The sequence below is a fragment of the Arachis hypogaea genome, chromosome 17 (assembly GCF_003086295.3).
Source record: "Arachis hypogaea cultivar Tifrunner chromosome 17, arahy.Tifrunner.gnm2.J5K5, whole genome shotgun sequence".
NCBI lineage: Eukaryota > Viridiplantae > Streptophyta > Magnoliopsida > Fabales > Fabaceae > Arachis > Arachis hypogaea.
Genome location: NC_092052.1, coordinates 80,826,951 through 80,848,337, shown reverse-complemented (window position 1 = coordinate 80,848,337; position 21,387 = coordinate 80,826,951). Strand labels below are relative to the sequence as shown.

Here is a 21,387-nt window from a genome sequence, read left to right as displayed (position 1 = left end):
TGGATGTTTGACGCCGATTTGCAATCGATGCTCACGCGTGGCCCATAAGCACGCGTGAGTGATGAGCGGATAATTTATAAGCTTTTTGGCATTGTTTTTACATAGTTTTCAGTATGATTTAGTTAGTTTTTAGTATATTTTTATTAGTTTCTAAATAAAAATCACATTTCTGGACTTTACTATGAGTTTGTGTATTTTTCTGTGATTTCAGGTAATTTCTAGCTGAAATTGAGGGACTTGAGCAAAAATCAGATTCAGAGGTTGAAGAAGGACTGCAGATGTTGTTTGATTCTGACCTCCCTACACTCAAAGTTGATTTTCTGGAGCTACAGGGGTCCAAATGGCGCGCTCTCAATTGCGTTGGAAAGTACACATCCAGGGCTTTCCAGTAATATATAATAGTCTATGCTTTGTCTAAGTTTAGATGATACAAACTGGCATTCAACGCTTATTCCTATTCTAAGATATTCATTCGCACCCAAGAACATGATTAATGTGATGATTATGTGACGCTCATCACCATTCTCACCTATGAACGCGTGCCTGACAACCACTTTCGTTCTACATGTAGACGAGACAGAATGAGTATCTCTTAGATATCTAATACAGGGACCAAGTCCGAGATATTAGAGTCTTCGTGGTATAAGTTAGAACCCATGGATGGCCATTCCTGAGATCTGGAAAGTCTAAACCTTGTCTATGGTATTTCGAGTAAGATCTGGGAAGAGATGGCTGTGACGAGCTTCAAACTCGCAAGTGCTGGGCGTAGTGACAGATGCAAAAGGATAGTAAATCCTATTCCAGTATGATCGAGAACCGACAGATGATTAGCCATGCAGTGACAGCGCATTGGACCATTTTCACAGAGAGGACGGGATGTAGCCATTGACAACGGTGATGCCCAACATACAGCTTGCCATGGAAAGGAGTAGGAATAATTGGATGAAGACAGCAGGAAAGCAGAGGTTCAGAAGGAACGAAAGCATCTCTATACGCTTATCTGAAAATCTCACCAATGAATTACATAAGTATCTCTATCCTAGTTTATATTTTAATTATGTTTTAATTATCAATTCTCTATAACCATTTGAATCCGCCTGACTGAGATTTACAAGGTGACCATAGCTTGCTACAAGCCGACAATCTCCGTGGGATCGACCCTTACTCACGTAAGGTTTATCACTTGGACGACCCAATGCACTTGATGGTTAGTTGTGCGAAGTTGTGACAAAGTGTGATTCACGTTTGAGAGCACCAAGTCTTTGGCGCCATTGTTGATGATCGCAATTTCGTGCACCATGTTTTTGGCGCCGTTGCCGGGGATTGTTCGAGTTTGGACAACTGACGGTTCATCTTGTTCCTCAAATTAGGTAATTTTATTTTAATTTTAAGCTTTTTATTTCTTATTTTCGAAAAATACAAAAAAAATTTCTTCTTTTTTGTTCTTCCCAAAGTAATTTTCGAAAAATCCAAAAAAAAATTTATAAAATCATAAAACCAAAAATAATTTTGTGTTTCTTGTTTGAGTCTTGTGTCAATTTTTAAGTTTGGTGTCAATTGCATATTTTTATTTTTTCTTAAGATTTTCGAAAACTCATGCATGGTGTTCTTCATAATCTTCAAAGTGTTCTTGATGAATTTCTTTGTGTGATCTTTTCATTTTTATGTTTTGTGTCTTTTCTTATTTTTCATATGCATTCTTGAATTCATAGTGTCTAAAAATTAAAAATTTCTAAGTTTGGTGTCTTGCATGTCTTTTCTTTTCTTAAAAATTTTCAAAAATAAGTCATGATGTTCATCTTGATCTTCAAAGTGTTCTTGGTGTTCATCTTGACATTCATAGTGTTCTTGCATGCATCATTTGTTTTGATCCAAAATTTTCATGTATTGAGTCTTTTTGATGTTTTTCTCTTTCTTTATTAAAAATTCAAAAATCAAAAAAATATCTTTCCCTTTTCTTCTCATAAGATTCGAAAATTTGAGTTGACTTTTTCAAAAAATTTTTAAAATCTAGTTGTTTCTTATGAGTCAAATCAAATTTTCAATTTAAAAATTCTATCCTTTTCAAAAATCAAATCTTTTTCATTTTTTCTTTCATAATTTCGAAATTTTCAAAATTTATTTTTAAAATCTTTTTCTTATTTCCATTTCATATTTTCGAAATTAATGCTAATAATTAATGTGATTGATTCAAAAATTTTAAGTTTGTTACTTGCCTAGTAAGAAAGGTTCAATCTTTAAATTTTAAAATCATATCTTTTTTTTGTTTCTTGTTAGTCAAGTAATCAACTTTAATTTTCAAAATCAAATCTTTTTAAATTTCCTTTTCAAATCTTTTTCAATTTAAGTTTCAATAATATCTTTTTCAAAATTAATTTCAAAATCTTTTCTAACTTCTTATCTTTTCAAAATTAAATTTCAAATCCTTTCCAACTAATCCTATCTTTTTGTTTCAATCATATCTTTTTCAAAACTACCTAACTAACTCTCTCTCTAATTTTCGAAAATCACCTTCCCACTTTTTCAAAATTTCTTTTTAATTATCTATTTATTTTAAATTTTAATTTGATTTAATTATATTTTTCTTAAATTTTCAAATTTTTATTTTAAATTCAATTTAAAAACAAAAATATTTTTATTTTAATTTATTTAATTTTCGAATTCTCTCATCTCTCATCCCCTTCTGTTTATTTATTCATCTACTAACACCCCTCTTTCACCCAAGAATTCGAACTCATTCCTCTCCCTTGTGACAAAAGAAATCTCTATACTGTGACATAGAGGATTTCATATTTTCTGTTCTCTTCTTTTTCATATGAGTAGGAACAAGGATAAGAACATTCTTGTTGAAGCTGATCCTGAACCTGAAAGGACTCTGAAAAGGAAGCTAAGGGAAGCTAAAGCACAACTCTTTGGAGAAAATCTGACAGAAATTTTCGAAAAAGAAGGAGACATGGCCAAAAATAATAACAATGCAAGGAAGATGCTTGGTGACTTCACTGCACCAAATTCCAATTTACATGGAAGAAACATCTCAATCCCTACAATTGGAGCAAACAACTTTGAGCTGAAACCTCAATTAGTTTCTCTAATGCAATAGAACTACAAGTTTTATGGACTTCCATCAGAAGATCCTTTTCAGTTCTTAACTGAATTCTTGTAGATCTGTGATACTATTAAGACTAATGGGGTTGATCCCGAGGTCTACAGGCTTATGCTTTTCCCGTTTTCTGTAAGAGACAGAGCTAGAATATGGTTGGACTCTCAACCTAAGGATAGCCTGAACTCTTGGGATATGCTGGTCACGACTTTCTTAGCCAAGTTCTTTCCTCCTCAAAAGCTTAGCAAGCTTAGAGTGGATGTTCAAACATTCAAACAGAAGGAAGGTGAATCCCTCTATGAAGTTTGGGAGAGATACAAGGAACTGACCAAAAAGTGTCCTTCTGACATGCTTTCAGAATGGACCATCCTGGATATATTCTATGATGGTCTGTCTGAATTATCTAGATGTCATTGGACCATTCTGCAGGTTGATCCATTCACCTAAAGAAAACGCCTGCAGAAGCTCAAGAACTCATTGACATGGTTGCAAATAACCATTTCATGTACACTTCTGAAAGGAATCCTATGAATAATGGGACGCCTATGAGGAAGGGAGTTCTTGAAATTGATACTCTGAATGCCATATTGGCTCAGAATAAAATATTGACTCAGCAAGTCAATATGATCTCTTAGAGTCTGAATGGATTGAACGAATCATCCAATAGTACTATAGAGGCATCTTCTGAAGAAGAAGCTTATGATCCTGAGAACCCTGCAATAGCAGAGGTGAGTTACATGGGTGAACCCTATGGAAACACCTATAATCCCTCATGGAGAAATCATCCAAATTTCTCATGGAAGGATCAACTAAAGCCTCAACAAGGCTTTAATAATGGTGGAAGAAATAGGTTTAGCAATAGCAAACCTTTTCCATCATCCACTCAGCAACAGACAGAGAATTCTGAGCAGAACCCATCTAGCTTAGCAAATATAGTCTCTGATCTATCTAAGGCCACTTTATGTTTCATGAATGAAACAAGGTCCTCCATTAGAAATTTGGAGGCACAAGTGGGCCAGATGAGTAAAAGAGTCACTGAAACTCCTCTTAGTACTCTCCCAAGCAATACAGAAGAAAATCCAAAGAGAGAGTGCAAGGCCATTGATTTGACCATCATGGCCGAACCTACAAGGGAGGAGAAGGACGTGAATCCTAGTGAGGATGACCTCCTGGGACGCTCAGTGACCAATAAGGAGTTTCCCTTTGAGGAACCAAAGGAATATGAGGCTCATCTAGAGACCATAGAGATTCCATTGAACCTCCTTCTGCCCTTTCATAAGCTCTGATGAGTATTCTTCTTCTGAAGAGAATGAAGATGTCACTGAAGAGCAAGTTGCTAAGTACCTTGGTGCAATCATGAAGCTGAATGCCAAATTATTTGGTAATGAGACTTAGGAAGATGAACCTCCCTTGCTCACCAACGAACTAAATGCATTGGATAGGCAGAAATTACCTCAAAAGAAATAGGATCCTGAAAAATTCTTAATACCCTGTACCATAGGCACCATGACCTTTGAGAAGGCTCTGTGTGACCTGGGGTTAGGAATAAACTTAATGCCGCTCTCTGTAATGGAGAAACTTGGGATCTTTGAGGTGCAAGCTGCCAGAATCTCATTAGAGATGGCAGACAACTCAAGAAAACAGGCTTATGGACAAGTAGAGGACGTGTTAGTAAAGGTTGAAGGCCTTTACATCCCTGCTGATTTCATAATCCTAGACACTGGGAAGGATGAGGATGAATCCATCATCCTTGGAAGACCCTTCCTAGCCACAGCAAGAGCTATGATTGATGTGGACAGAGGAAAGTTGGTCCTTCAACTTAATGAGGACAACCTTGTGTTTAAAACTCAAGGATCTCCTTTTGTAACCATGGAGATTAAGCATAAAAAGCTTCTCTTACTGCAGAGTCAACCAAAGCCCCCACAGTCAAACTCTAAGTTTGGTTTTGGAGGCCACAACCAAAATCTAAGTTTGGTGTTGAACCCCCACATTCAAACTCTAAGTTTGGTGTTGAGAGGTTCCAACTATGCTCTGAATATCTGGGAGGCTCCATGAGAGCTCACTGTCAAGCTATTGACATTAAAGAAGCGCTTGTTGGGAGGCAACCCAATGTTATTTAATCATATCTATTTTATTTTCTTTTTGTTATTTCGTGTTTTATTAGGTTGATGATCTTGTGAAGTCACAAAAACTACTGAAAAATAAAAAATAGAATGAAAAATAGCATTAAAAATAGCACACCCTGGAGGAGGAGCATTCTGGCGTTTAAACGCCAGAAACAAGCATCTATCTGCCGTTTAACACCAGAAACAAGCACCAAGCTGGCGTTTAACGCCAGAAACAGGCTACATTTGGGCGTTTAACACCAGAAATAGGCAGCAGTCTGGCGTTAAATGCCAGGATTGCACAGCAAGGGCATTTTACACGCCTAATTAGAGCAAGGATGTTAAGTCCTTGACCCCACTTGATCTGTGGACCCCACAGGATCCCCTCAGGATCTGTGGACCCTATAGGATCTCCTCAGGATCTGTGGATCCCACAGGATTCCCACCACTTCTTCTCTCATTTTCACACCTTTTCATAACTCTCTTCCCCAAATACCCTTCACCAAACACCTCAATCACTCTTCCCCATCATCTCTTCCCCATAAACCCCACCTACACCAACCCACTCAAATTCAAACCATTCACACACCTCCATCTCCTCCATTTTCTTCTTCTTCTACTCACTTCTTTCTTTTTTTGCTCGAGGACGAGCAAACCTTCTAAGTTTGGTGTGGTAAAAGCATTGCTTTTTGTTTTTCCATAACCATTTATGGAACCTAAGGCCAGAGAAACCTCTAGAAAGAGGAAAGGGAAGACAAAAGCTTCCACCTCCGAGTCATGGAAGATGGAGAGATTCATCTCAAGGGTCCATAGCTCAGTAGTAAAGCATTTGACTGCACAACAAGAGAGTCCACTCATGGACCTCAACAAGAGAATGAGGAATTCCCTTACCAAAAAATCCCTGAGATGCCTCAAGGGATACATTTTCCTCCACACAACTATTGGGAGCAACTAAGGATAGGAGCACCAAAATCACTAGGGATAAAGCAACAAAGACAAAGAAGAGACATAGAGGAGCTCAAGAACACCATTGGAAGAAGACGCCACCCTCACTAAGGTGGACCCGTTCCTTAATCTCCTTATTCTTATTCTTCTGTTTTTCGTTTTATGCCTCATGTTTATTTATGTTTGTGTCTTATTACATGATCACTAGTGTCTAAGTGTCTATGCCTTAAAGTTATGAATGTCCTATGAATCCATCACCTCTCTTAAATGAAAAAAGTTCTAAAAAACAAAAGAACAAGAAGAACAGGGTTTCGAATTCATCCTTAAAACTAGTTTAATTATTTTGATGTGGTGACAAGAGCAAAAAGCCAATAGCCCTTAAAACCAAAAGGAAAGGGTAATAAAAAGGATCCAAGGCTTTGAGCATCAGTGGATAGGAGGGCCTAAAGGAATAAAATCCTGGCCTAAGTGGCTAACCAAGCTGTCCCTAACCATGTGCTTGCGGCGTGAAGGTGTCAAGTGAAAACTTGGGACTGAGCGGTTAAAGTCGAGGTCCAAAGCAAAAGAAGAGTGTGCTTAAGAATCCTGGACACCTCTAATTGGGGACTTTAGCAAAGCTGAGTCACAATCTGAAAAGGTTCACCCAGTTTTGTGTCTGTGGCATTTATGTATCCGGTGGTAATACTGGAAAACAAAGTTCTTAGGGCCACGGCCAAGACTCATAAAGTAGCTGTGTTCAAGAATCAACATACTGAACTAGGAGAATCAATAACACTATCTGAATTCTATGTTCCTATAGATGCCAATCATTCTGAACTTCAAGGGATAAAGTGAGATGCCAAAACTATTCAAGAGGCAAAAAGCTAATAGTCCCGCTCATCCAATCGGAGCTAAGTTTCATTGATATTTTGGAATATATAGTATATTCTCTTCTTTTTATCCTATTTTGATTTTCAGTTGCTTGGGGACAAGCAACAATTTAAGTTTGGTGTTGTGATGAGCGGATAATTTATACGCTTTTTGGCATTGTATTTACATAGTTTTCAGTATGATTTAGTTAGTTTTTAGTATATTTTTATTAGTTTTTAAATAAAAATTATATTTCTGGATTTTACTATGAGTTTGTGTGTTTTTATGTGATTTCAGGTAATTTCTGGCTGAAATTGAGGGACTTGAGCTAAAATCAGATTCAGAGGTTGAAGAAGGACTGCAGATGCTGTTGGATTCTGACCTCCCTGCAATCAAAGTGGATTTTCTGGAGCTACAGAAGTCCAAATGGCGCGTCCTTAATCGCGTCGGAAAGTAGACATCCAGAGCTTTCCAGCAATATATAATAGTCCATACTTTGCACGAATTTAGATGATGCAAACTGGCGTTCAACGCCAGCTCTCTGCCTTATTCTGGAGTTAAACACCAGAAACAGGTTGCAAAGCAGAGTTAAACGCCAGAAATAGGTTACAAACTGGCGTTTAACTCCAAGAAAGACCTCTACACATGAAAGCTTTAATGCTCAGCCCAAGCACACACCAAGTGGGCCCGGAAGTGGATTTCTGCATCATTTACCTATTTTTGTAAACCCTAGTAACTAGTTTAGTATAAATAGGACTTTTTACTATTGTATTTACATCTTTTGGATCATCTTTGGATTATCTTTTGATCCTTTGATCACATTTTGGGGGCTGGCCATTCGGCCATGCCTAGACCTTGTTCTTATGTATTTTCAATGGTAGAGTTTCTACACACCATAGATTAAGGTGTGGAGCTCTGCTCTTCCTTGAGTATTAATGCAAAGTACTACTATTTTTCTATTCAATTCAAGCTTATTCCTATTCTAAGATATTCATTTGCACCCAAGAACATGATGAATGTGATGATTATGTGACGCTCATCACCATTCTCACCTATGAACGCGTGCCTGATAACCACTTCCGTTCTACATGAAGACAAGACATAATGAGTATCTCTTAGATATCTAATATAGGGGACCGAGTCCGAGATATTAGAGTCTTCGTGGTATAAGTTAGAACCCATGGATGGCCATTCCTGATATCCGAAAAGACTAAACCTTGTCTGTGGTATTCCGAGTAGGATCTGGGAAGGGATGGCTGTGACGAGCTTCAAACTCGTGAGTGCCGGGCATAGTGACAGACGCAAAAGGATAGTAAATCCTATTCCAGTATGATCGAGAACCGACAGATGATTAGCCATGCAGTGACAGCGCATTGGACCATTTTCACAGAGAGGACGGGATGTAGCCATTGACAACGGTGATGCCCAACATACAGCTTGCCATGGAAAGGAGTAGGAATGATTGGATGAAGACAGCAGGAAAGCAGAGGTTCAGAAGGAACGAAAGCATCTCTATATACTTATCTGAAAATTTCACCAATGAATTACATTAGTATCTCTATCCTAGTTTATATTTTAATTATGTTTTAATTATCAATTCTCTATAACCATTTGAATCCGACTGACTGAGATTTACAAGGTGACCATTGCTTGCTTCAAGCCGACAATCTCCGTGGGATCGACCCTTACTCACGTAAGGTTTATTACTTTGAAAACCCAGAGCACTTGCTGGTTAGTTGTGCGAAGTTGTGACAAAGTGTGATTCACGTTTGAGAGCACCAAGTCTTTGGCGCCATTGTTGATGATCGCAATTTTGTGCACCAGTGGGGTGCTTTTTTTTTTATGCAGATTGCAAATTGCAGTGCTGATATGGATGTTATGAATAATTCCAGGTTCAATAAAATAGAATAAAATAAAACTTACAAACAAACAAAATGAAATAAAATTAAAATTGAAAAAGGAATGATCATAACATGGTGGGTTGTCTCCCACCTAGCACTTTTGGTTAAAGTTCTTAAGTTGGACATTTGCTGAGCTCCCTATTATGGTGGCTTGTGCTTGAATTCATCCAAAAATCTCTACCAATGTTTGGAATTCTAACAGCCTCCGGGGTCCCAAACTAGGCACGTAAAGCCCTTGAGTAAGTTCAAATAGGTGTTCGGGTTACCGGGGTGTTGAATGTCAGAATAGATTCCAGGATCCTAAACCTTGCTTTTGTACCCATCTTTGTCTTGGTCTATAGTTTTCCAGCCGGGTGATACGAAAATTGAATTCTCATTAAGATGACAAAACATCTTCCGAGACCCCCTCAATCGAACTCGAAACCAATCCATGTACCTCAAATTGAAGTGTGGAGCTTTATTGAATCTTGCATACCAGCTCTGAGTGCAAACCATTTCTCTTTAGCTCTTAAAGCCACAAAGAGCTCTAAGCTAGCCATCTGTTTCAAGCAAACCATATTCAAGTGGAAAAGTAAGGATAAGGGCTAAGGATTTTACCCACTTGAAATTTGTATTGGGTGGTAATGGCCTTGAAATAGGTGTTTTCAGTGGTTTTGCAAGCTCTACTCCCTTGTATTCTTCTGTGAATTAATCCACTTCCTTGCAAACTTCTTCAACTACGACCACGTCTTGATCAAAGTCTTCGATATCTTCCTCATCACTCAAGTCATAATTTAGAGGTTCAGAAAAGTCTACCACCGCATCATCTTCGTATTCACTTGGGGAAGATTCTGCAAACTCAAAGAATTCACTTGCGGATGTAAGTTCATTACTAGGAGAACCTAACTCGTGATTATCATTATCAAGGAAACTCGCTTCTTGAGCTGTTCCGTCCAGTTATTCGTAAGATACCTGCTTTGGGGGCTGTGCACTATCCTCCTTAGCATCAATTGCAAACCTCTTGATGGAATTCTCCACAATTCTCAATTCCTCCACTTGTTCCAGTACAAAGTCATGCTCCTTACTGTCCATTGGAGGTTCTAGTATCTCCTTCATGCTACGTTCTTCATTAGATTATCCACATAAATCCATGGGGGTTACTTGAGTGTCCGAACATTGGGAAGGTAATCAATTGATCGCTTGCTCCAGTTGGTGAAGGGTTGCATGAAAATTTTCCACTGTTTCCTTGAGATGCTCCTGTGATTCTCGGGTCGATGGATATGGACATGGTGCATAGGGAAGCGGTGGTTCTTGGGAGTAATTGGATTGGAATTGGGGTGGATATGGGTTAGGGTCAAATGGAGGTGAATGGTGGTAGGGGCTTGTGAGTATGGTGGTTCCAAGCTATGTTGAGGAGGTGGTTTATGGGCATATGATGGGGCTTGTTGGTAACTACAAGGGGGTCCACCATATCTATCATCTTGGTATGCACCTCGAAATGGCTCTCGACCATAGTAATTTGGTGGGTGTTGGTTGTCACGAAGGGATCCACCATAACTATTGTCTCGACATGCATTTTTGAATGGTCGTCGTCCATGGTATCTTGGAAGGTGTTGTTGCCTAAAGGGTTGATCAGATCCTCGAGGCTCCGTCCATCTCTGATTGTTTTGACCTTGATGCATATTCCTGTTATAGCTTTCATTCCTTTCAACAATATTAGAACCAAACTCAAAGCGATGGGGGTGAGAACTCATAGTAGCTAATAAAAATTAAAAACAAAAATGAAAACAAATAAACAGGTAAAAGAAAATATTTACAGTAACCAATAATAAGGCACACAGTTGCAATACCCTGGCAACGGCGCCATTTTGACAATTAGATTCTTGCCGGTAAAAAAATTCACAAATATAATCGCATTGTAAGTATAGTTCTAAACCAACAGAGAATCCTTTCGTACAAAAATTTGGTTGTCACAAGTAACAAAACCCAATAAAATTTGTAACTGAAGTATTTAAACCTCGGGTCGTCTTCTCAAGGAATTGCAGGGAAGTATGATTTATTATTGGTTATGGAAAAGGTAGAATTTTGGGTTTTTGAAATAAGGAACAAGTAATTTTAAATGACAAGAAAAATAAATTAATAATTAGAAAATCTCTTGGCAAGGTATGAGAACTGGAAATACTATCCTAGTTATCCTTATCAGGTGTGATGAGAATTGGATTTTGCTCCCACTTAGTTAACCCTTACTAACTAAATGAAAGTCAAGTGGACTAATTAACTTAATTCCTCAAGTCCTACTCAATTCCTGTGGAAAGACTAACTTTAGAGGGATCCAAATCAATCAGCAATCCCAATATGTATTAATTAAGAAAATCTACTCGAATGAAAATAATTTGGATTAATTAGAAGCATCAATAACATAAATTAAAGAAAGCAATCATAAATCTGAAATACCTCAATATGTATTAATTAAGAAAATCAATCCTAACATGGAGTTCATAAACCAAATTGAAAAGATAAATAACAATTAAAGTAATAGAATAAATAAAAGTAGAAAATAAATTAAAGGAACATTGAACCTGTGATTGAAGAGAAGTAGCCTAATCATAATAGAAATCCTAAATCCTAATCCTAATCCTAAATCCTAAGAGAGAGGAAAGAGCCTCTCTCTCTAAAAGCTATATCTAAACCTAAAATTATGAATTATGAATGTGGTATGAATTGTTCTTGTTGATTCCCCCATTCTCTAGCTTCTATTCTGTGTTTATGGGTCTGGATCTGGGCCGAAAAGGGGCCCAGAAATCACTGAGGGCATTTTATGCAGATTCCTGCACGTGGCGTCTGTCACGCATGCGCGTGGGTCACGTGTGCGCGTCATCATGGAGGTTTCCTTATCACGCGAACGCGTCGGTCATGCATGCGCGTCAGTTGTGTTTTGCTCTAGGCACGCGTCTGCGTCATCCATGCATACGCGTCGCTGCCATTTTGCGCTTGGCACGCGTCCGCGTCGTCCACGCGTTCGCGTCGCAGCCTTTTCTTCAAAACTCCATTTTTGTGCTTTCCTTCCATTTTTGTATGTTTCCTTTCTGTCCTCTAAGCCATTCCTACCCTATAAAGTCTGAAAATACTTAACACATAGATCACGGGATCGAATGGTAATAAATAATAATTAAATTTAATATTTTTAAAGCATAGGAAACATGTTTTCACATATATCATAAAATATGGAAGGAATAGAAAAACCATTTACATGTATAAGTGGGTGAAAAATTGATAAAAACACTTAATTGAGCACAAGATTAGTCATAAAATATGAGTTTATCAGTAAACATGGGACATTGGTTGAGAAAATGTTAGTTTTATATTTTTGTTGAAAATATTGGGAATTGGCTACATGCTCATGTATTGATTAAATGTATTGACCTTATGCATTGATGTTCATGTATATAGTTTGAAAGAAAGAAAAAAAAAAGAGAAAAAGAAAAGAAAAAGAAAAAGAAAAAAAATAATATGGAAAAGAAAAAAAAATAAAATAGAAAAAAAATAAGAAAAAGAAAGAAATAAAAAGGGGACAAAATGCCCCAAAGTAAAGCTCAATAAAGATCAATGCATATGTGTTATGATAAAAAGAAAATACATGAGTATGTGAAAAAGTGAAAAATGGGTAGTTAGGTTAGCCTAAATTGCATAGGATGTCATCGGTTAAGTGGGAAAGTCTAGGTTAATCAAAGATTCAAATTTCTAGTCCATTTGACCATATATGTGTTATGATAATTGTATGCAGGCATGAAATAAATGTTGATTGTTAAAAGAAAAACAAATCTTGGAAAGCATGATTGGGGGAGAATTGAGTGAATCAACCCTAAACACTTGAGCGAATAGAGTGCAAACAGTTCCAGTGAGGGTTCGATTGCTCAATTACGTGTTTTCACCTATGATCATCACTTTTCTTGCAAGTTTGTAAAACCTTTACTAGCTCAATTCAATTTTGGTTTAGGTTGGTTATTAATACCTTTAGCCCTTGTGCTTATATTGAAATTCTTGGGAGTTGATTTGTTTTGACCAAGCAAGTGCATGCATTTAGATAGTTGCATATAGGTAGATTGCATTTAGTTAGTTTACATTGAATAAATGTTGATACCCTTTGTTTCCTTCTTGATCTAACATGAGGACATGCTATGGTTTAAATGTGGGGAGGTTGATAAACCCCATTTTTAGGGTTTATCTTGTGCTCAATTTAGGGACTTTTATGACCTCTTACCCACATTTATTTAATGAAATAGCATGGTTTCATGATTGTCTCCTAATTTGTGCTTAAGTGTGAAAACATGCTTTTTAGGCCCTTAATTGTTAATTCTAATTCACCCTTGATTCCACTAGATGCCTTGATATGCCTTTCAGATTGGAAAGGCTAGGAATGGATCAATGGAATGAAGAGAAAAGCATGAAAAGTGGAGAAATCATGGAAAAGCAATGATTGGGAGAAATTCAATCCTCGTGCACGAGCAGCAGACGCGCACACGTGAAACGACGAGGTCGCAAGGCGACGCGTACATGCACATAACGCGTACGCAAGGATGGAAAATTGCTAAGCGACGCGTACGCGTGACGTGCGCGTACGCGTCGGTGTTCGCATGTGACCCATTTAAAGAGAATCTGCTGGGGGCAATTTCTGGGCTTTCCAGGCCCAATTCTAACTCAATTCTGATGCTATTTAGTATAGTTTTTGGAGGGAAAGTTAGTTTTAGAGAGAGAAGCTCTCATTTCTCTCTAGGATTAGGATTATGTTAGATCTAGATTAGGAATTCTTAGATCTAGGTTAATTTCATGCTTTGATTCATTTTTCCTTTTGTAATTCTTCTTCTTCTACATCTCTTCTCTCTAGTTTAGCATTTAATTTTTGTAATTCTCTACTTTTATGTTGATGCACTTTTGTTCTTCTATTTCTCTTTAATGCAAGTTATGTTTTTATGTTCCTTTATTGTTCATTTGAATTGTTGTTGTTTAATTCCTTGCAATTGAGTAGTGTAGATTTACTTTCCTTGCAATTTTACTATGCTTTCCTTTTATGCCTTCCAAGTGTTTGATGAAATGCTTGGAAGGATGTTAGAATAGATTTTTATGCTCTTGGCTTGGGAAGGTAACTTAGGAACTCTTGAGTTACTAATGTCCAAGTAATTGATGATTGGGAGCCATTGACTCTAGTTCTCATTAATTCAATTAGTGGAGAGCTAGGAGTTTTGGACTTGGATTGATTTAGCTCATTTGACTTTCCTTTACTAGTTAAAGGATGATTTAATGGGATTGATCCTTGCCAATTCTCATGTTGTGGTTAGTGATAGGGATAGAGATCCTTAACCACCAACCCTTGCCAAGACCTTTTTAGCTATTAGTTTACTTCCTTGCCATTTATCTTTCATGTCTCTTATCAAAACCCCAAAAATAACTCATAACCAATAACAAGACACTTTATCGCAATTCCTAGGGAGAACGACCCGAGGTTTGAATACTTCGGTTTATAATTTTAGGGGTTTGTACTTGTGACAAACAAAATTTTTGTATGAAAGGATTATTGTTGGTTTAGAAACTATACTTTACAACGAGACTTCATTAGTGAAATTCTAAACCGTCAAAAATCCAATCATCCCAGTGGCATCCTTAAATAGTGTGGGCCACCAGAATCCACAATCTAAAAATTTTCTAGTTGTTCTTTGAGGACCAAAATGTCCACCACTCTCTGAAGAGTGGCAGGCCTCTAAGATTGACCAGAATTCTGATTGGGGCACACACCTTCTAATTATTTGGTCAGCACCACATCTCCATAAATATGGGTAATCCCATATGTAGTATTTGGATTCGCTCTTAAGCTTTTCTTTCTGGTGCTTAGTGAAATTAGGAGGGAAGGTATGACTAACCAAATAATTAGCTATAGGTGCGTACCAATGGACTACTTCAGATATGGTGTGCAAGCTATCAAATGGAAAAGCATCATTGATAGGAGTGGAGTCATCCTTTATGTGCTCAAGGCGACTCAAGTGGTCCGCCACTAAATGCTGGGAACCACTCCTATCTTTAATTTCTAAATCAAATTCTTGCAGCAACAGTATCCAATGTATCAACCTTGGTTTGGTCTCTTTTTTAGCTAATAAATATTTTAGAGCTGCGTGGTCTGAGTACACTACCACCTTAGCACCAAGTAAGTAGGCTCGGAATTTATCCAGAGCAAAAACAATAGTGATGAGCGGATAATTTATACGCTTTTTGGCATTGTTTTTAGTATGTTTTTAGTAGAATCTAGTTACTTTTAGGGATGTTTTCATTAGTTTTTATGTTAAATTCACATTTCTGGACTTTACTATGAGTTTGTGTGTTTTTCTGTGATTTCAGGTATTTTCTGGCTGAAATTGAGGGACTTGAGCAAAAATCAGATTCAGAGGTTGAAAAAGGACTGCTGATGCTGTTGGATTCTGACCTCCCTGCACTCAAAGTGGATTTTCTGGAGCTACAGAACTCGAAATGGCGCGCTTCCAATTGAGTTGGAAAGTAGACATCCAGGGCTTTCCAGAAATATATAATAGTCCATACTTTGGCCAAGAATTAATGACGTAAACTGGCGTTCAACGCCAGCCTTCTGCCCAAATCTGGCGTCCAGCGCCAGAAAAGGATCCAAAACCAGAGTTGAACGCCCAAACTGGCACAGAAACTGGCGTTCAACTCCACAAATGGCCTCTGCACGTGCAACACTCAGGCTCAGCCCAAACACACACCAAGTGGGCCCAGGAAGTGGATTTATGCATCAATTACTTACTCATGTAAACCCTAGTGACTAGTTTATTATAAATAAGACCTTTTACTAATCTTTTGATCATCTTAGGATCTTGGGACATCTTTGGATGCCTGGTTCTTAGATCAGAGGGGCTGGCCTCTCGGCCATGCCTGGACCTTCACTTATGTATTTTCAACGGTAGAGTTTCTACACGCCATAGATTAAGGTGTGGAGCTCTGCTGTTCCTCAAAGATTAATGCAAAGTACTACTGTTTTCTATTCAATTCTTTTTATTTCGCTTCTAAGATATCCATTCGCACCCAAGAACGTGATGAAGGTGATGCTTATGTGTGACGCTCATCATCCTTCTCCCTTATGAACGCGTGCCTGACAAACACTTCTGTTCTACATGAAATAAGCTAGAATGAGTATCTCTTAGATCTCCTAACCGGAATCTTCGTGGCGTAAGCTAGAATGATGGCGGCATTCAAGAGAATCCGGAAGGTCTAAACCTTGTCTATGGTATTCCGAGTAGGATCCAATGATTGAATGACTGTGACGAGCTCCTAACTCGCGATTGCAGGGCGTTAGTGACAGACGCAAAAGGATAGTAAATCCTATTCCAGCATGATCGAGAACCGATAGATGAATAGCCGTGCCGTGACAGGGTGCGTTAGCATATTATTCACTGAGAGGATAAGATGAAGCCATTGACAAGGGTGATGCCTCCAGACGATTAGCCGTGCCGTGACAGGGCATTGGATCATTTTCCCGAGAGATGACCGAAAGTAGCCATTGACAGTGGTGATGTATCACATAAAGCCAGCCATGGAAAGGAGTAAGACTGATTGCATGAAGATAGCAGGAAAGCAGAGGTTCAGAGGAACGAAAAGCATCTCCATTCGCTTATCTGAAATTCCTACCAATGATTTACATAAGTATTTCTATCCCTATCTTATTAATTAATATTCGAAAACCACATAACTGTTTTATATCCGCCTGACTGAGATTTGCAAGGTGACCATAGCTTGCTTCATACCAACAATCTCCGTGGGATTCGACCCTTACTCACTTAAGGTATTACTTGGACGACCCAGTTCACTTGCTGGTTAGTTGTATCGAAGTTGTGACAATTTATGAATGTGTAATCACGATTACGCGTACCAAGTTGCTCACGTGCCAGGAATAGTTTGAGCCTGGACATCACAATTTCGTGCACCAAGTTTTTGGCGCCGTTGCCGGGGACTTAATTGTTCCTGTTTGGTGCCAAGAATCGTCTGAGATCCCAATCCCGGCAACAACAACAAGTTTTTGGCGCCGTTTCCGGGGATTGTTTGAGTTTGGACAACTGACGGTTCATCTTGTTGCTCAGATTAGGTAATTTTCTTTTTACTTTATTTTCAAAAATTTTTCAAAAAATATTTTCAAAAATCTCTCATATGTTTTTGAAAAAAAAATAAATAAAAATGTTTTCAAAAATCTTATTCAAGATTTTTAAGAATGAATTCTAGTGTTTCATGAAGCATGTAAAGCCTGGCTAGCTGTAAAGCCTGGCTAGCTGTAAAGCCATGTCTAAATTTATTTGGACTGAGGCTTGCAATTTGCTATAAAGAGCAATATACTCTCGTGTTAAAGACTAAAGCTTGGCTGGCCATTGGCCATGTCTAGTGTTTTGGACTAGAGCTTTCATTGAAAGCTTGGCTGGCTAGTGAGCCAAGTCTAATTCATGGACTGAAGCTTTAGACTAACATGGCAAGATTCCTGGAATTCATATTAAAAATTTTGGAATACTTATTTTCTTTTTCATATAATTTTTCGAAAAATATAAAATAAAAATCCAAAAAAAATTAGAAAATCATAAAAATCAAAAATATTTTCTGTTTCTTGTTTGAGTCTTGAGTCATATCATAAGTTTGGTGTCACTTGCATATGCATCTTGCATTTTTTCGAAAATATCATGCATTCATAGTGTTCTTCATGATCTTCAAGTTGTTCTTGGTAAGTCTTCTTGTTTGATCTTGATGATTTTTTGTTTTGTGTCTTTTCATGTTTATCATATGCATTCTTGAATTCTTAGTGTCTAAGCATTAAAGAATTCTAAGTTTGGTGTCTTGCATGTTTTCTTTGCATTAAAAATTTTTCAAAAATATGTTCTTGATGTTCATCATGACATTCAAAGTGTTCTTGGTGTTCATCTTGACATTCATAGCATTCTTGCATGCATTCATTGTTTTGATCTAAAAATTTCATGCATTGCATATTTTTCATGTTTTCATAAAAATTCAAAAAATCAAAAAAAAAAAATATCTTTCCCTTTTTCTCTCATCAAATTCAAAAATTTGAGTTGACTTTTTAAAAAATTTTTAAAATCAAATTGTTGCCAATGAGTCAAATCAAATTTTCAATTTGAAAATCTTATCTTTTTCAATATCTTTTTCAAAAATCAAATCTTTTTCAAAATTCTTAGTTATTTTCGAAAATTCCAAAAATATTTTTCAAAAATCTTTTTCTTATTTTTATATCAAATTTTCGAAAATAACATAATCAATTAATGTTTTGATTCAAAAATTTGAAGTTTGTTACTTGCTTGTTAAGAAAGATTCAAACTTTAAGTTCTAGAATCATATCTTGTGATTTCTTATGAATCAAGTCATTAATTGAGATTTTAAAAATCAAATCTTTTTCAAAACTAATTTCTATCATATCTTTTCAAAAATATCTTCTTATCTTATCTTTTTCAAAAATATCTTTTCAAAATATCTTTTCTAACTTCCTAACTTCTTATCTTTTCAAAATTTGTTTCAACTAACTAACTAACTTTTTGTTTGTTTCTTAACTTTTTCAAAACCACCTAACTAACTCTCTCTCTCTCATTTTTCGAAAATATCTCTCCCCTTTTTCAAAATTTCTTTTTAATTTATTAATTGTTTTAATTTTTAAATCTTAATTTTCGAAAATTACTAACACATTTTCAAAAACCAATTTTCAAAAATCACTAACTCCTTTTCAAACATAATTTTCAAAAATTCCCTCTCTCTCTCTCATCCTATTCTATTTATTCATTCATATCCTAACATCTCATCTCACATCTCTTCCATTCGTACAGTTGCATTTCTTCCCTTACATCACATTCTTTGTCTCCCCCTTCTCTTCCACTCACAAAGGGATCCCTATACTGTGGTATAAAGGATCTCTATTATTATTATCATTTTTCTGTCCATTCTTCCTTGTCATATGAGCAGGAGCAAGGATAAGAACATTCTTGTGGAAGCAGATCCAGAACCTGAAAGGACTCTAAAGAGAAAATTAAGAGAAGCTAAAATACAACAATCCAGAGATAACCTTTCAGAAATTTCCGAACAGGCAGAGGAGATGGCAGCCGAAAATAATAATAATGCAAGGAGGATGCTTGGTGACTTTACTGCACCTAATTCCAATTTACATGGAAGAAGCATCTCCATTCCTGCCATTGGAGCAAACAACTTTGAGCTGAAACCTCAATTAGTTTCTCTGATGCAGCAGAACTGCAAGTTTCATGGACTTCCATCTGAAGATCCTTTTCAGTTCTTAACTGAATTCTTGCAGATATGTGATACTGTTAAGACTAATGGAGTAGATCCTAAAGTCTACAGGCTCATGCTTTTCCCTTTTGCTGTAAGAGACAGAGCTAGATTATGGTTGGATTCTCAACCTAAAGACAGCATGAACTCTTGGGATAAGTTGGTCACGGCTTTCTTAGCCAAGTACTTTCCTCCTCAAAAGCTGAGCAAGCTTAGAGCTGATGTTCAAACCTTCAGATAGAAAGAAGGTGAATCCCTCTATGAAGCTTGGGAAAGATACAAACAGTTGACCAAAAAGTGTCCTTCTGACATGCTTTCAGAATGGACCATCCTGGATATATTCTATGATGGTTTATCTGAGCTATCAAAGATGTCACTGGACACCTCTGCAGGTGGATCCATTCACCTAAAGAAAACGCCTGCAGAAGCTCAAGAACTCATTGACATGGTTGCTAATAACCAGTTCATGTACACTTCTGAAAGGAATCCTGTGAGTAATGGGACGCCTATGAAGAAGAGAGTTGTTGAAGTTGATACTCTGAATGCCATATTGGCTCAGAATAAAATATTGACTCAGCAAGTCAATATGATTTCTCAGAGTCTGCATGGAATGCAAGCTGCATCCAACAGTACTCAAGAGGCATCTTCTGAAGAAGAAGCCTATGATCCTGAGAACCCTGCAATAGCAGAGGTAAATTACTTAGGTGAACCTTATGGAAACACCTATAACTCAACATGGAGAAATCATCCAAATTTCTCATGGAAGGATCAGAAGCCTCAACAAGGCTTTAACAATGGTGGAAGAAACAGGTTTAGCAATAGCAAACCTTTTCCATCATCAACTCAGCAACAGACAGAGAACTCTGGACAAAACGCTTCTAATTTAGCAAATCTAGTCTCTGATCTATCTAAGGCCACTGTAAGTTTCATGAATGAAACAAGGTCTTCCATTAGAAATTTGGAAGCACAAGTGGGCTAGCTGAGTAAAAGAATCACTGAAATCCCTCCTAGTACACTCCCAAGCAATACAGAAGAGAACCCAAAAGGAGAGTGCAAGGCCATTGACATAAGTGCCATGGCCGAACCTGTGAGGAAAGGAGAGGACGTGAATCCCAAGGAGGAAGACCTCCTGGGACGTCCAGTGGTCAATAAGGAGCTTCCCTCTGGGGAATCAAAGGACTCTGAGGCTCATCTAGAGACTATAGAGATCCCATTGAACCTCCTTATGCCCTTCATGAGCTCTGAGAAGTATTCCTCTTCTGAAGAGAATGAGGATGTCACTGAAGAGCAAACTGCCAAGTTTCTTGGTGCAATCATGAAGCTGAATGCCAAATTATTTGGCATTGATGCTTGGGAAGTTGAACCTCCCTTGTTCATCAATGAACTAAGTGATCTGGATCAACTGACATTGCCTCAGAAGAGACAGGATCCTGGAAAGTTCATAATACCCTGCACCATAGGCACCATGATCTTTAAAGCTCTGTGTGACCTTGGTTCAGGGATAAACCTCATGCCCCTCTCTGTAATAGAGAAACTGGGAATCTATGGGGTGCAAGCTGCTAAAATCTCACTAGAGATGGCAGACAGCTCAAGAAAACAGGCTTATGGACAAGTAGAAGATGTATTAGTAAAGGTTGAGGGCCTTTACATACCTACTGATTTCATAGTCCTGGATACTGGAAAGGAAGAGGATGAATCCATCATCCTAGGAAGACCTTTCCTGGCCACAGCAAGAGCTGTGATTGATGTTGACAGAGGTGAAATATTCCTTCAATGGAATGAGAACTCCCTTGTATTCAAAACTCAAGGATCTCCCTCTGCAACCATGGAGAGGAAGCTTGAAAAGCTTCTCTCAAAGCAGAGTCAACCAGAGCCCCCACAGTCAAACTCTAAGTTTGGTGTTGGGAGGCCACAACCAAACTCTAAGTTTGGTGTTGAACTCCCATATCCAAACTCTAAGTTTGGTGTTGGAGAGTCTCAACAAAGCTCTGCACATCTGTGAGGCTCCATGAGAGCCCACTGTCAAGTTATTGACATTAAAGAAGCGCTTGTTGGGAGGCAACCCAATGTTTATCTCATTCTTATTTTTATTGTTTTTCATGTTTTCTTAGGTTCATGATCATGTGGAGTCACAAAATAAACAAAAAAATTCAAAAACGGAATCAAAAACAGCAGAAGAAAA

The 21,387-nt window shown here is 37.6% G+C and overlaps 2 non-coding genes across 2 annotated transcripts; both read right to left on the bottom strand.

Moving 5' to 3' along the window:
* Positions 1–3,346: 3,346 nt before the first annotated feature.
* Positions 3,347–3,454, bottom strand: LOC112768623 (small nucleolar RNA R71). The gene has a single exon (XR_003186029.1). It is a non-coding gene; the product is annotated as a small nucleolar RNA R71 (small nucleolar RNA).
* A 15,959-nt stretch (positions 3,455–19,413) lies between these two features.
* Positions 19,414–19,521, bottom strand: LOC112768218 (small nucleolar RNA R71). Its single transcript, XR_003185655.1, has one exon. It is a non-coding gene; the product is annotated as a small nucleolar RNA R71 (small nucleolar RNA).
* Between the last annotated feature and the right edge of the window lie 1,866 nt (positions 19,522–21,387).